We start from the raw sequence: 15,701 nt of genomic DNA on the forward strand, positions 1-15,701 counted from the left end.
GCCCCTCATTCTTCTGTAATTCTTCTATGAACCTGATATCAGCTTCTCTTCAGAAAGCAACATTCTGAAACCAGAACCTCCAGAACCCAACAAGTAAAACCAGGTGTCATGGGATGAATTGTGTCTCCCGAAAGGGTATATTGAAGTGTGAACCTCCCCATACTGTGACCGTGGCCTTATTTAGAAATAGGGTCTTTGCTCATGCACTTAGTTCACATAAGGTTGTGCTGGACTGGGGTGGCCCTAACCCAGTGGCTGGTGTCCTAGTAAGGAGGGGGCGATTGGAAACCCCAGCTCGGGAAGGTCAGGTAGGGAGTGCAGGGACACACCTGCAAGCCAAGGAACGCCAAGGCTTGAGGGAAGCCCCAGGAGCTGTGGGAGAGGAGGGGCGGTTTCTCCGTCTGAGCCTCCAGAGAAACCAACCCTGCAACACCCTGATTTCCAGCTTCTGCTCCCCAGGACCATGAAAGAATACATTTCTGTTTGCTTTTTAGTTCAATAAAACTTTGCCTCAGGCTGCCATGAGCAGAGGTTTTTCCAGGAACTGGATGGAAGAGAAGGTGGACCAGACAGGTCCAGCATCCCTCGGGGGTTCCCTGGACTTCACAGACTGTGCTGATGGTGGGGATTTTCCAGGCGGCTGGAGGACAGGTGGTGGAATCCCGAGCTGACCTAGGCAGTTTCTGCTGTTTTCAGTCACGAAGTTTGTGCCCTTTGTTGCAGTATCACTACGAAACTAACCCAATGGGGCTGGCAAAGGAGAGTGCTCAGCTCCCCAAGTGCAAAACATTGCTGAATTTTGTCTGAGAGTTTTTTGTGTAAAAAGCAGAACTCAAAATCAATAAACTTCGATACTTAGCCTAGATGATTTCCAAGCAACAAGTTCAGTCATGTCCCAGGTTCATCTTGCTATGTATACAAACTACATGAGGAAAGGTAAAATGGTAAGGTGAAAAAAAATCTGTTAAATTGAATGGAACTAAGAATTACGATTTGGGTAATACTTCATCTGTCTAGATTGCAAAAGATGCTAAAAGTAAGATATCAACTGCAAAGAAAGAATGAACTGTCGATAAGGTCAAGGTAGGCTTGATAACTTTGTAAGTGGAAAGACATTAGGCATGTGCATAGGGATCACTTCAAACAAGGAGCAGAAATGAGGAACAGAGATGGGAATATCCTGGGAATATCTGTGGAGGACCCTCTTGTCTAATGATATGTGAAATAGTCAGAAGACATGTGTAAATTTAATACCTGATACTCCTTCATATCAGGTATTAAATTTTTAATAATTCACTTATTTTTTCTAATATAAAATAAAAAGTTTTATAATTCACAGTAGTTACATTATTAAATCTGATGTATATATATCATCCAACATACAACCAGTAGATGCTTAATGGTCATTTTTTATTGAATTTAAGAAGAATATCTAAGCTACCCAAATAGATTTCAACCCATCTTTTTAATCAAATTTTAGATTGAATTGATCCTAGCTTGTCTTATAGACTTTGTGGAAGCTTCCATGCAGCTACGTCAGGTACACACATATTCCAAATTAGGATTTTTATACTGCTTTGTAGCAAAGTCTCTCTGAGTCAAACAAACAGATGCCACTTAAAAGTTTCTGTTGAATGAACAGACAACATTAAGTCAACAATTATTTCAGTCTACAAAATTGTTATCAGGTCATTCACATTTTTTAAAAATTTATTGAAGTGTATCACTCATACATAAACATACATAAACAATACATGTATAATAATAATAGTGAACTTACAAAACAAACATATATAACATCATACAGGAATCTCCTACCTCACCCTACCACCATTAACTTGCACTATTGCTAAACATTTTTAACTAGTTTTTTTTTTGTTTTTGTGTCTATTTTTTTAATGTTACATTAAAAAACATTTTTACATTATGTTACATTATGTTACATTAAAAAACATCCTTATTTTTTGGTCTTTGCTGTTGCACTTGGGGAATTGTTGCTGTTCCTTTAGGGACTGTGATAGAGCTCCCCTGGCTAGGAAGTCAGCACTCCCTCAGTTGTTGTTTTTAATTGTAACCACTATGAAAATATCCAAACATTTTTTTAATGTTACATTAAAAAAATATGAGGTTCCCATATATCCCTCACCCCCTCACCCCACTCATCCCCCCACAACAAAAACCTCCTCCATCATCATGAGACATTCATTGAATTTGGGGAATACATCTCTGTGCACCGCTGCACCTCATGGTCAGCGGTCCACACCATAGCCCACAGTCTCCGACAGTCCACTCAGTGGGCCATGAGAAGACATACAATGTCTGGTAACTGTCCATGCAGCACCACCCAGGACAACTCCAACTCCTGAAAATGCCCCCGCATCACATCTCTTCCTCCCACTCCCTAACCCCAGCAGCCAAAATGGCCACATTCTCCACACCAATGCCATATTTTCTTCAATTACTAATCACAATAGTTCATGAGTAGAATATCAGTAAGTCCACTCTAATCCACACACTATTCCTCCATCCTGTGGACCTTAGAATGGTTGTGTCCACTCCACATCTATATCAAGAGGGGGCTCAGATTTCACATGGATGCTGGATGCAATTCTCCTGCTTTCAGTTGTAGGCACTCTTGGCTCCCTGGTGTGGTGGTTGACCTTCTTCACCTCCATGATAGCTGAGTGGGGTAAGTCCAATAAACCAGAGTGTAGGAGTTGCAAGTCTGTTGAGGTTCAGGGCCTGGCTATCACATGGTCACTCCAGAGATTCAAGTCCCCTGGGTATACATTAAATCCCAGCATCAACAATAGTTCCAGTAAAAGTAACAGGAGAGGATTGTGGACAAAGATCACATCTGAGCCCAGCTCCATCACACAGAAACACAAACTCCAATGTAGTGCCAACTGACATGTCACTGAACTCCATCTGCCATGACCATAGAACCTGTGGGTCTCTGTAGCCCTCAGAAGATCCAATACCTGGGGTTTTATCTACTTTATCTGTCTCTGGGACTCTGCTGAGGTATGCATAAGAGCAACCCCTCTGATAACCTCCTGGCTCTTTTTGGAGACTCATAACCATATAAACTCATTTGTCCTTTCCATTTCCCCCGTTTATTCAAGTCAAAAGCATTTTTAACTCCTGGTATTATATGTAGACTGAGATATTCTGCTGGTCTAAATTGGCCCTTTTATTCAAGGACATATTCTAATTACATCATCAGCTGGTACTTAGTAGTAATCCCTCAGCACCAGGGAGGCTCATCCCTGGGAGTCATGTCCCACACTGGGGGGAAGGCAAGACATTTACATGCTGAGTTTGGCTTTAAGACTGGCCATATTTGACCAACATGGACACTCTCAGGAGGTAACTCTTAGGCATCCTGCAGCTCTAGTCCTTGTTCTTATTTCAGGTGCACAGGCTTACAAGCATAGTCATTAGTGTCAAGGGCTCATTGTTGGGCCTTCCTTATTTTTTGGTCTTTGCTGTTGCACTTGGGGAATTGTTGCTGTTCCTTTAGGGACTGTGATAGAGCTCCCCTGGCTAGGAAGTCAGCACTCCCTCAGTTGTTGTTTTTAATTGTAACCACTATGAAAATATCCAAACATTTTTATGTACCCTGGATATATGTCCTGGAGAACTCCTTGCCAACCATGGGTACCCTGTCAATAACACCCCACACCAGTATTTCTCCCCAGCCATTGTTCAACCTTTCTCTGATCCAAAACTTCTTCAAAAATGAAGCCCAATATATTGCCAGGTTCCATTAATAGTAAAATGGAATACAGTGATGAGTTTAAAGGTTAGATATAAAATACATATATTAATTTAGAAAAATTAAGGTAAAAATAAATTGGGGTATCAAAAAAAAATGCAAAAGCTTTGTTTTTGATTTTTTCCCTTCCATCACTGCAATAAGTATTGCCCTGTATTCAAATTGGCAAGGAAACTTCTTCCGTCCTTTCCTCAGTGTCTACGTCCTTTTTCTTTTTCTTTTCCTAATTATTAAGCTTATCTTCACAAAAGTTTTGGATCACAGTAATTCATATATACAATATACAGTACTCCCACATATCCAACATAAAACCCTTTTCCCTTCCACAGCAATAATCTTTTTACATATTCATACTATATTTACTGAAACTGATGTACAGATATTGAGATGATAGCTTTCAAACAAGGTAACATTTGGGTTTACATTGTGGTTTATATTTTAGACTATACAATTTCTAAAATTTTTAATCACCTTATGTTTTACATTATGATTTACATTTTAGCCTGCCAGCCACTATATATTTTTGATGTAATTTAACATGTCTTATATCCATCCTTGCATAATCTTGTGGAACACTTCTATTGCCCACACAGTTACATTGGTTCCATCTATTCAATATCTTTTTCTCCCTCCGTTAGGGCCCACAGAGACAGTAAATCTTCATTGCTTGAAGGGCCATGTTCAGAGATATATGCAACAGTGTTGAGGGCTTGACATGCGTGACTGCCCTAATATATTGGGAGCCACCATTTCTCTCGAGAGATACAATTCCCTCTATTTGAGAACATCAGTCCTCCCCAGGATGTGGGTATACGTTCACTCTCATTATATGGGTCTCTATCCAATGATATAACCCACTATGGCAAAATGAGCACTCACACAGTCCCTAGGAGCCTGTCCTGCATCAGATTATCCACTTTAAGCATCTTAAACATGTAACCTCTTTTATTATATTTTTGAAAAAGTTTTCTCAGTATTATATGCTCAACCATATACCTGAAAATCTCCTATGTTTGTATGTTCTCCCCCCCCTTTCTTGGGCAATATTACCCATCCTCCCATCCCTAGCCCCCCTCAAGCCTGCAAAGCCCCACCCAAAGGTCACCCTATTCCCCCATTTTATCCCTTCCTTTACAAATACTTATTTCCAGCTTATCATAGATTTCACCCATGTAGGTGTCAGCTTACATCCTTCCTCTACCCCCCAATTTCTTTTAAGCCTATCATCCAGTCTCTAGCTCTCTGAGGCAGCTTGGTTTACTTATTTCATATCATTGAGATCATATAGTATTTGTCCTTGATTTCCTGGGTTGCTTCACTCAACATAAGGTTCTCAAGATTTTATCACGTGTGTTTGATGTGTATTCGTTCTTAAAGCTGAGTAGTATCCATTGAATGTATATACCATGTTTTATTTATCCATTCATCTGTTGATGGGCATTTGGGTTGATTCCAACTTTTGGCAATAGTGAACAATGCTGCTATGAACATTGATGTGCATATATCGGGTTGTGTCCTTGTTTTCAGTTCTACTGGGTATATACTCAGCAGTGGAATTGCTGGGTCATATGACAAATATATAGCTGGTTTTTTGAGAAACCGTCAAACTCCTCCAGAATGGTTGGATCCTTCTGCATTCCCAGCAGCAGTGGATGAGTGTTCCCATTCCTCCACATCCTCTCCAGCAATTGTCATCTTCTGTTTTTTTTTTTATAGCTACCAATCTAATGGGATTAAGATGGTGTCTCATTGTAGTTTTGATTTGCATTTCCCTAATAGTTAGAGATTTGGAGCATTTTTTCATGTGCTTTTTAGCCATTTGTATTTCTTCTTTGGAGAAGTGTCTGTTTAAATCTTTTCCCCATTTTTAAATGGGTTGTTTGCTTTTTTATTTTCAAGATATAGGGGTTCTTTATATATGCAGGTTATAAGTCTCCTATCAGATATATGGTTACCAAATATTTTCTCCCATTGTGTAGACTCTCTTTTCACTTTCTTGACAAACTCCTTTGAGGTGAGGAAGGCTTTAATTTTGAGGAAGTTGCATTTATCTACTTGTTCTTTTGCTACTCCTGCTTTGTGTGTGAAGTTTATGAAGCCATTTCCTATTACACCATCCAGTAGATGCTTCCCTACACTGCTTTCCAAAGTCTTTGTGGTTTGGCTCTTATATTTAGATCTTTAATCCAAATAGAGTTGATTTTTGTATAAGGTGTGAGTTGGTAATCCTCTTTCATTCCTTTACATATGGATATCCAGTTCTCCAGGCACCATTTGTTGAATAGGCCATTCTCTCCCAGTTGAGAAGGTTTGGTGGCTTCATTGAATATTATATGACTACATATATGAAGATCTATATCAAAAATCTCCATTCAGTTCCATTGGTCTGTGTGTCTCTCCTTGTGCCAATACCTCTGCCTATTGTTGGCTCTCTCTGCATCTGGCCTCATCCACCTAGTCTGTGTCACCACCTGCTTCATCTTCTCCATGATTGGTCTGTGCTACATCAACAAGATCTCCTCCACTCTGTACCAGGTAACAGCTCCAGTCCTTACACCAGCCAAGCTCACGGGCAAGGGCAAGAAGAGAAATTGACCCTGAATGTTCAATAAAGTAATTCTTTGTAATATGTAGCTTTCTAGTATGTTTTGAAGTCAGGTAGTGTGAGTCCTCCAACTTCATTTTTCTTTTTCAATATGTCTTTGGCTATTTGGGGCCTCTTTCCTTTCCAAATAAATTTCATATCTAGCTTTTCTAGTTCACTAAAGAATGCTGTGTTGATTTTTATTGGGATTATATTGAATGTGTATATCAGTATTTGTAGGATAGACATCTTAATAATATTTACTCTCCCTATCCATGAACAGGGAATATTCTTCCATTTGTTTTGGTCTTCTTTGATTTCCTTGAATAGTGTTGTGTAGTTCTCTGTGTATAAGTCTTTTACCTCTTTAGTTAAATTTATTCCCAGGTATTTGATTTTTTAATTTACTATTGTAAATGGTATTTGTTTCTTGATTTCCCCTGAGATTACTCCTTATTTGTGTAGAGAAATGCTATGGATTTTTGCACATGATCTTATAACCTGCAACCTTACTAAACTTATTTATGAGTTCTAGAAACTTTGTTGTTGACCAATCAGGGTTTTCTATGTATAGGATCATGTCATCTGCCAATAATGAAATTTTGAATTCTTCCTTTCCAATTTGAATGCCTTTTATATCTGGTTCTTGCCTCAGTGCTCGAGCGAGTACTTTTAAGACAATGTTAAATAGAAGAGGTGAGAGTGGGCATCCTTGTCTTGTTCCTGACCTTAGAGGGAAAGATTTTAGGATTTCACCATTGTAAACAATGTTGGCTGTGGGTTTTTCATATATACTCTTTATCAGGTTCAGAAACTTTCCTTCTATTCCAATCTTTTGCAGTGTTTTTATCAAGAAAGGGTGCTGTATTTTGGCAAATGTTTTTTCTGCATCTATAGATAAAATCTTGTGTTTTTTTCCTTCAATCTGTTTATATGGTGTATTCCATTGATTGATTTTCTTATGTTGAACCATCCTTGCATACCTGGAATGAATCCCACTTGGTCTTGGTGTATCATTCATTTAATGTGTTGTTGAATACAGTTAGCAAGTATTTTGTTGAGGATTATTGTGTCTCGGTTCATTAGAGAAATTGGTCTGTATTTTCCTTTCTTTTGGTGTCTTTGTTTGGCTTTGGTACTAGGGTAATATTGGCATCATAGAATGAGTTAAGTAATGTTCCTTCTGTTTTGATTTTTTGGAAGAGTTTCTGCAAGATTGGAGTTAGTTCTTTCTGGAAGGTTTTGTAGAATCCACGTGTGAAGCCGTTTGGCCTTCGGTTCTTCTTAGGAGGTTTTTAATGACTGATTCTATCTCTTTACTTGTGATTGGTTTGCTGAGACTATCAATTTCGTCTTTTGTCAGTATAGGCTGCTTATGTGTTTCTAGGAATCTGTCCATTTCCTCTGAATTGTCATTTTTGTTGGAATATAGTTTTTCAAAGAATGCTCTTATAATAGTCTTTATTTTTGTGGGGTCAGTGGTGATATCTCCTTTCTCATTTCTTATTTTGTGTATTTGCATCTTCTCTCTTTTTTTCTTTGTTAGTCTAGCTAAAGGTTTGTCAATGTTATTGATCTTCTCAAAGAACCAGGTCTTGGTTTTGTTTATCTTTTCAAGTGCTTTCTTATTTTCTATTTCTTTTAGTTCTGCTCTTATCTTTGCTGTTCTTTCTTTCCTCTTCCTGTGGGGTTACTTTGTTGTTTTTTTCTTTTCCTAATTCCTCCAAACGTGCAGTTAGTCTCAATTTTAGCTTTCTTCTTTTTTGATGTATAAATTTATGGCTACAAATTTCCCTCTCAGTACTGCTTTTGCTGCATCCCATAAGTTTTGGTATGTTGTGTTATCATTTTCATTAGTTTCAAGGTAGTTATTAATTTCTTTGAGATTCCCTGTTTGATCCACTGCTTTTCTAAAAGTTTGCTGTTTAATTTCCATATCTTGTTGTGAAATCTGGGCCTCTGGCCCTTGCAGATTTCCAGCATCACTCCATTGTGGTCAGAGATATTATTTTGTATGATTTCGAGCTTTCTGAATTCATTGAGCCTTTCTTTGTGGCCTAGCATATTGTCTATCTTGGAAAATGATCCATGTGCGCTTGAGAAAAATGTATATCCTGCTGTGTTTGGGTGTAATGATCTGTATATGTCTATTAGATCCAGCTCCTCTAATATACTGTTCAAAGTTTTTTTTCTTTATTGATTCTCTTTTGAGATGTTCAGTCCAAAGTTGATAGTGGTGTATTAAATTCTCCCACAATAATTGTAGAGGCATCTATTCTTTCACTTTGTTTTTCCAGTGTTTGCCTCACATATTTGGATGCGCCCTTGTTAGGAGCATAAATATTTATGATTGTTCATTCTTGTTGAAAGATTATCCCTTTCACTAATATGTAGTATCCATTTTTGTCTCTCAAAATCATTTCGCATTTAAAGTCTACTTTGTCTGATATTAATATACATACTCCTGCCTTTTTTGGTTATTGTTTGCTTTGTAAGATTGTTTTCCAGCCATTCACTTTCAACCTCCTTGAATCCCTGGGTCTAAGATGTGTTTCTTGTAGACAGAAAATAGATGGGTCATATTTCCTTATCCAATATTCCAGTCTGAATCTTTTGACAGGTGAGTTTAATCCATTGATATTCAGTGTTATTACTTCCAAGGAATTATTTATGTTAGCCATATTTCATTTGGACTTGTGTTTGTCATATTTTGTTTGTTTTTTCCCTTCTCTCTTCGTCTTTTTGGTTGCTTTACACTCTCCTCCATCTCTGCCTCTCCTGTTTCATTCTTCCTGCAGCACTCCCTTTAATATTTCTTGAAGGGCAAGGTTCTTGTTGACATACTATTTTAATTTCTGTTTACCTGTGAATATTTTGAACTCTTCATCATTCATCATTTTTGAATGCTAGCTTAGCTGGGTAGAGTATTCTTGGTTGGAAATTTTTTTCTTTCAGTACCCTGACTATATCATACCACTGCCTTCTTGCCTCCATGGTTTCAGATGAGAAATCAGCACTTAATCTTATGGAGCCTCCCTTCTATGTGATTTTTCTCCTTTCTCTTGTTGCTTTTAGAATGTTCTCTTTGTCTTAAGAATTGGATAATTTGACAAGTATATGTTTTGGGGTAGGCCTTTAGGGATTTATGGTGTTTGAGGTGTGTTGTGCTTCTTTGGACATTTACATCCATCTCCTTCAGCAGATTTGGGAAGTTTTCAGCCATTATTTCCTCCAACACCCCTTCTGTCCCCTTTCCCTTCTCTTCTCCTTCTGGGATTTCTATAATACATATGTTTGTGCATTTTGCATTGTCATTCAAGTCCCTAAGTCCCAGCTGGATTTTTTTTTAAACTTTTTATCTATCAGTTATACTATCTGTTTGATTTCAGATGTACTGTCTTTCACATCAGTAATTCTCTCCTCTGCCTCTTCTAATCTGCTGTTATTTGCTGTGAGTGTATTTTAGATTTTTTGAACCATGGTGTTCATCCCCATAATAGCTGTTACCTTTTTGTGTATTTCTGCAATTTTCTCTCCAAGTGAATTCTTCATATTGTTAGTCTCTTCCTTTATTTCATTAAGTTGGTCTCCAATATATGTTTTGAGATCTTTAATTACTTGTCTGATGTTCTGTTCCTCTTCCTGGTTTTTAGTTTGTTCATTGGATTCGACCATGTTTTCCTGATTATTGGTTTGGTTTGTAGTTTTTTGTTGCTGTCTGGTCATCATTTTATCTTGGTGGGTTTAATCAGTTCCTTAGCTTCTTTGTTTAGTCTTGGGGATTGATTAGTTGTTGTTTGTGCATAAATGTTATGTCTCTCTTAGTCACTTTGTTCTTCTTATTCTATTTTCTTGTCGTTGGCTAAGTTCACTTTGAAGGAAAACATTAGGGGCAGGGAGAACAAAACAAGTAAGAAAAGAAAATACATAAAGTAGTATTGGTAATAAATGTTAACAGAGCAACAATGTGAGATCTAGGAGAATGGATATTAGACCATATAATTTGTGTAGAGTTATAGCAATAAGTAGAGTACTTATAATGAGACAGTCAACTGAATATGAGGAGGAATATCGTATGAATTAAAAAGCCAGTGTTTCCATGAGAGAGGGAAAGAGAAAAGAAAGACAATAATATGAAGAGTAGATAAAAGAGAGAAAACAGAACAAAGGTTTTAGAACTTAAAAGTCAGACAATTTGGGGGCCAAAGAAAGGGAGGTGGAATATAAGAGAAACAGTAGATGATAGAGGATAGAAAGATGTAACAGAATGTGGATAGTTTAGGTGGCCAAAATCAATACACAGAGAAAAGAGGAAATGGAGGATGAGAAAACACAGCAAATATAAAGCAGTTCTTGGGGCACCTATTGTATAAAGAAAATAAAATAAAAAAGAAGAAAAAGAGAGAAGTGAAAAAAAGAGAGAAGAGAAAAAAGGGGCAAAGAAAAGCAGGGAAACAAGCAAGAAAAAGAAAAAGAAAAAAAACTAAATAAGTAAGAAAGAACCTTGGAGGATAAAACAGGAGAAAAGACCAAGAGACAATGCAATATTAGCAACCACGACAAAAACAAAAAACAAACAAACAAAAAAGAACCAACGTTTCAAGCTAGGAATCCTCTCTGCATTTAAACAATACGCTTAGGGATCTGACCTTCCCCCTTCTCCCTTCCTCACTTCTCTCTCTCCCAGGGCAGCAGGAAAGCTGCCTGAGAATTCCAGTAGGAGATTCAAGTAGGTCCTTGTTGAACCAACTCAACACAGAAGACTATGGCTCTTTATTTCCACCGTGAGAGCACCTACACCTCACCAGAAACTCCAAATATGCTACTGGAAGCTTGGATCACACGTCCTACATTCCCTACCCCTTAGGCATGCTAGGGAGGTCTAATTGATTTTCTGACTCCACCTTCTCCCAGACCAAGTTTCCTAATCCCAGGACATTTAGGTAAATTGGGCTTTCTCAACAGATTCACCTCTCCTTTCTTCCAAGACTCTCTCCAAGTCAGCTGGTACACCCTTCCAAGTTCAAGGAGAGAGAGAGAAAAATACAACACAAAACACAGAGGGCTAGGGTAATCAAAGACTCAGACGGACCTCAGGGCGCAGTGAATTCAGGTATGGGAAGTCTGTGATATTGCAGACTCAAAGTGTGTGAGTCTCTGGAGCGTGGGCCACCAGGGTTTAGGGGACACAGACCTGGGAATCACACATCTGTTAAAATGGGGCCTGGGAATACCACAGCACAATAAAGACTTCAGGGATAGCTGCAGCTGGGACACCAGCCCTAGGGGGAGGGGTCCCACCCACAACTTCTGACCTCCATGTCAGAAACACAAAATTCCACCTCTCACAAGAATCTCCTCAGTCACTGTCTCACCAAATCGACATCCAGACACCTCCCGCCCTGCAAGCCCCTGAAACAGCCCGCTCAGGGCTTGGGGACACCCCGGCACAACCTTAACTAGTTATTAAGGAGCATTGTCAATATATTACTAATAACCTAAGAATTTTCCCCCAACCCATTATTATTATTATTCCCCCAACCTATTATTATTATATTTGTATCATTTATATATGAAGACACAAAAACAATAATTGTATAATAAAAGTTGTGAATTTACAAAGCAAACATGCATAACATCATACAGGAATCCCATACATCAAACTTCCACCAACACCTTGCATTGCTGTGAGATGTTTGTTGCACATGAAGAAAGCATATTGTCAAAATCTTACTACTAATTATAATCAATATCTTACATTTGGTGTATTTCCCCCAAAACACCCTGTTACTATTTTTTAATATATTTTTATGATAAAATTTGTAATTCCATAAAACAATCATGTACATGTGTGGAATGTCCAAGCAACACTCCTCTAGCAACACATCATACTGTGGCGGAATATTTGTTACAGGTAAGATAATGTCATCTGATTATCACCACCTCCATAGTATACCTTTGGCACACATTTTGCATACTGCCCCATTATCAACAAAGAACATCTCTGGCATAGATGCAAGAATATTATATAATTGCCGCTAACCACAATCCAGAGTTCACTCCAGCTGTATTTTTCCCATGCTTCCCCACATTCCCACCACCCTGCAGTAATGATGTACATTTGCCCCAGCTAACAAAGGACATTCTTGCATTTGTACCACCCAACACAGTTCCCATCCACCTCTTGGCTTGCCATGCTTTTCAGTTCCTGGAATATTCTCTAGTATTCTGTTGACTGGCTTTTACATCCCTAGACAGCCATTTTTAGCCACATCCCCTGTTATAAACTAACTGTTAATCACTATGTATTATAATCCACTCTATACATTTCCACACTGATACAGTAAAGCTAATTAAAACTTCTACAACACTAAATATCAGTAGTCTGCACCTGGCCTCCACTTATTTCCTTTGAGAATCTTCCACCTACCACCAGGTCTTGAAGATATTTTCCTATATTTTCTTCTAGCTTTATGGTTCTTGCTTTTACTTTTAGATTTTTGATTCACTTTGAATTAATTTTTGGATAAGGAGTGAGAAAGGGGTCCTCTGTTCTTCTTTTGGCTATAGATATCCAGTTCTTTCAGCACCACTTGTTGAATGGACTATTCTGCACAAGATGTGTAGATTTGATAAGCTAGTAAAAAAAATCACTTGACCATACATGTGATGGTCTGTTTCTGAATCATCAGTTGGATTCCATTTGTCTATGTGTCTTTCTTTATGCCAATACCATGCTGTTTTACCACTATAGCTAGATAACATGCTTTAAAATCTGGAGATGAGAGTTTGCTTTTCCTTTTTAAATGTTTCTGACTATTCAGGCCCCCTTACCCTTCCAAAAAATTTTGATAATTGCATTTTCAATTTAAAAAATGCTGGTAGAATTTTTATCAGGATTGCATTGAATCTATACATAAATTAGAGTAGAGTTGACATCTTAATGATCTTTCATCTTCCAAAGCATGAGAATGGAATGTTTCTCCAGTTATTTAGGCCATTTTTATTTCTTTTAACATTGAGTTGCAGTTTTCTGAATACTAGTAGTTTGTATAATTGGTTAAGTTTATTCCTGCCTATTTGAGTGTTATCTGCGATATTTTATTTTCACCACTCTTTTAACATTTGGTACTTTTATTGATACAATCTTCATTTATTGACTCTCTTCCAAGCCTCTCTCTCCTGTCTTTTCTTCTCAGGCTCTAGCACACCCTTTAGTGTTTCCTGAAAATCTGGTCTCTTTAAAAATTCTTCCAAATTCTGTTTATCTCTGATATTCTAAACTCACACTCATTTTTGAAATATAATCTTGCCAAATATAAGATTCTTGAATGGACATTTTTCTTTTGTAGCCTCATAAATATACCATACCACTGTCTTCTTGTCTCCATGGTTTCTTATGAGAAATCAGCCCTCTGTCTTATTGGGTATCCTAATATGTTTTTGCATTGCTTTTATCTTGTTCTCAGAATTCTCACTTTGTCTTTGGCATTTGAAATTTTGATCAGAATATGTCTGAATTTGTTCTATTTGGAGTATTTTTAATGGGAATACACTGGGCTTCTTAGACAGGGATATCTATGTCCTTCAATAGGGTTGGGAAATTTTCTACCATTAGTTCTTCAAATATCCTTCTGCCCCTTTCCCCTTCTCTTCTCATTGTGGGATACCCATGAGATGTATGTTTGCATGACTTTTCACATCATTAGTTCCCTGAGGCCTTGTTAAAATTTTTCCATTCTTTTCTTCATCTGCTCTTTTGTACGTTCACTCAGAGGCCATTTTTTAAGTACACCAATCCTATTTTCTGCCTCCTAAAATCTGCAATTTATGATTGCAATATTTTTTAATTTGACTTATTGCACCATTCATTCCCATAAGATCTGTTTTTTTTTTCTATGTATGCCTTCAAATTTTATTTTGTCTCATCCAATCTCTACTTAATCCTTAATCTCTTTAGCCATCTCATTGAATTTATTAAGAAGATTTGTTTGAACATATATATGATTAGTTGTCTCAACTCCTTTAGGTAGCCTGGAGGCTTATCTTGTTCCTCTAACTGGGCCATAGTTTCCTGTTTCTTGGTGGGGATTATAATTTTTTGTTGGTGTCTTGGCATCTGGCTTATAAATAAATAAATACAGTATTTATTCTGGGTGTAGTTTTTGACTTTAGTTTAGGGCTTCCTGCCCTTTCTCCCTTGCTGGTTGTGTAGTAGGAGACAATGATGTAGTTGGTGATACAAGATATGGAGGCTGAAGATGCCCTCATTTTACAAGGCACCAAGGAAGCTTCTCTGACTTTCTTCTTTGCTAGGGGTAGTGACAAAGTCACAGCTTTGTGGAAAAACACAAGTTGTGCTGGCCTAGACTGTAGCTGCCCAGAGAGACTGAGGAAGCTTCATACCTCTTTCTCTCTTGCCTTGGGTAGGGGTGGAGTTGCAGGTGTGGGCAACAATCTATGCAGTTTGGATCCAAAGATGACCACAGTTACCCTGGTAGAATTCTGATTATTCAGTGTTTGCCAGCCAAATGTACCTGAGGTTTCCTGGATAGACTTGTGCAGGGCCTGCCAGCATCCTCCCTGCAAGAGGTGAGGCTGAAGCCTGGTCTAAGGCTGCAGGGTGATCTGGGTGAAATAACCTGGTTCCTACAGTCAATGTGATTTTTGTTCAGCCCTGTTACCCCTCACGCTGGGGGCAGGGTCAAAGTGGAGCATAACAGCCTCTTCCAGACTTCGACAGTTTCAAACTTAAGATAATCTTAGGATTATACTTTAGCCAGCCAAATTTCCTAATCAGTAGCTGAAAGCAGTGGCCATACATCTCCTCTCCTCTTTTTGGGAATGGAGCTTCCAATTCCAGCCACAGAATTGCACTGGGCGAATTGCAATGCCAACATCGGGTGATCAAATGCATCTGAGACCTGGCCAGTATTTCCTAGAGAGGCTGCCGCAGGTCCCCCAGCTTCCTCCCTGTAGAGGTGGGGCTGGGGCCTAGGCTAGACCTGCAATATGGCCTGGATGGACCGAAGCGAGTCCCCACCAGCACTGTGATTTTCAGCCCTCCCTGCTTTCTCTCTGCCAGGCAGAGTTAAGATGCCAGCTACCGGCCTCTTTCTCACTTGAACAATTTTGATCTTTAGCTGTTCTTAGGATTATATTTTTGTCCACTGAATTTATTCATGAGTAGCTGAAGTTGGTGCCCAACTGTCTCTTCCTCCCCCATATTTTGGGAGTGAAGCTTTCAATTCCAGCCACGGAAGAGTGGACAAACTAAAATCAACATATTTCATTGGCTGAGCATCATCCCTTATAACCTAAGCATTCTTCAATGAGTAT

The sequence above is a fragment of the Dasypus novemcinctus genome, chromosome 17 (genome assembly GCF_030445035.2).
Source record: "Dasypus novemcinctus isolate mDasNov1 chromosome 17, mDasNov1.1.hap2, whole genome shotgun sequence".
Lineage (NCBI taxonomy): Eukaryota > Metazoa > Chordata > Mammalia > Cingulata > Dasypodidae > Dasypus > Dasypus novemcinctus.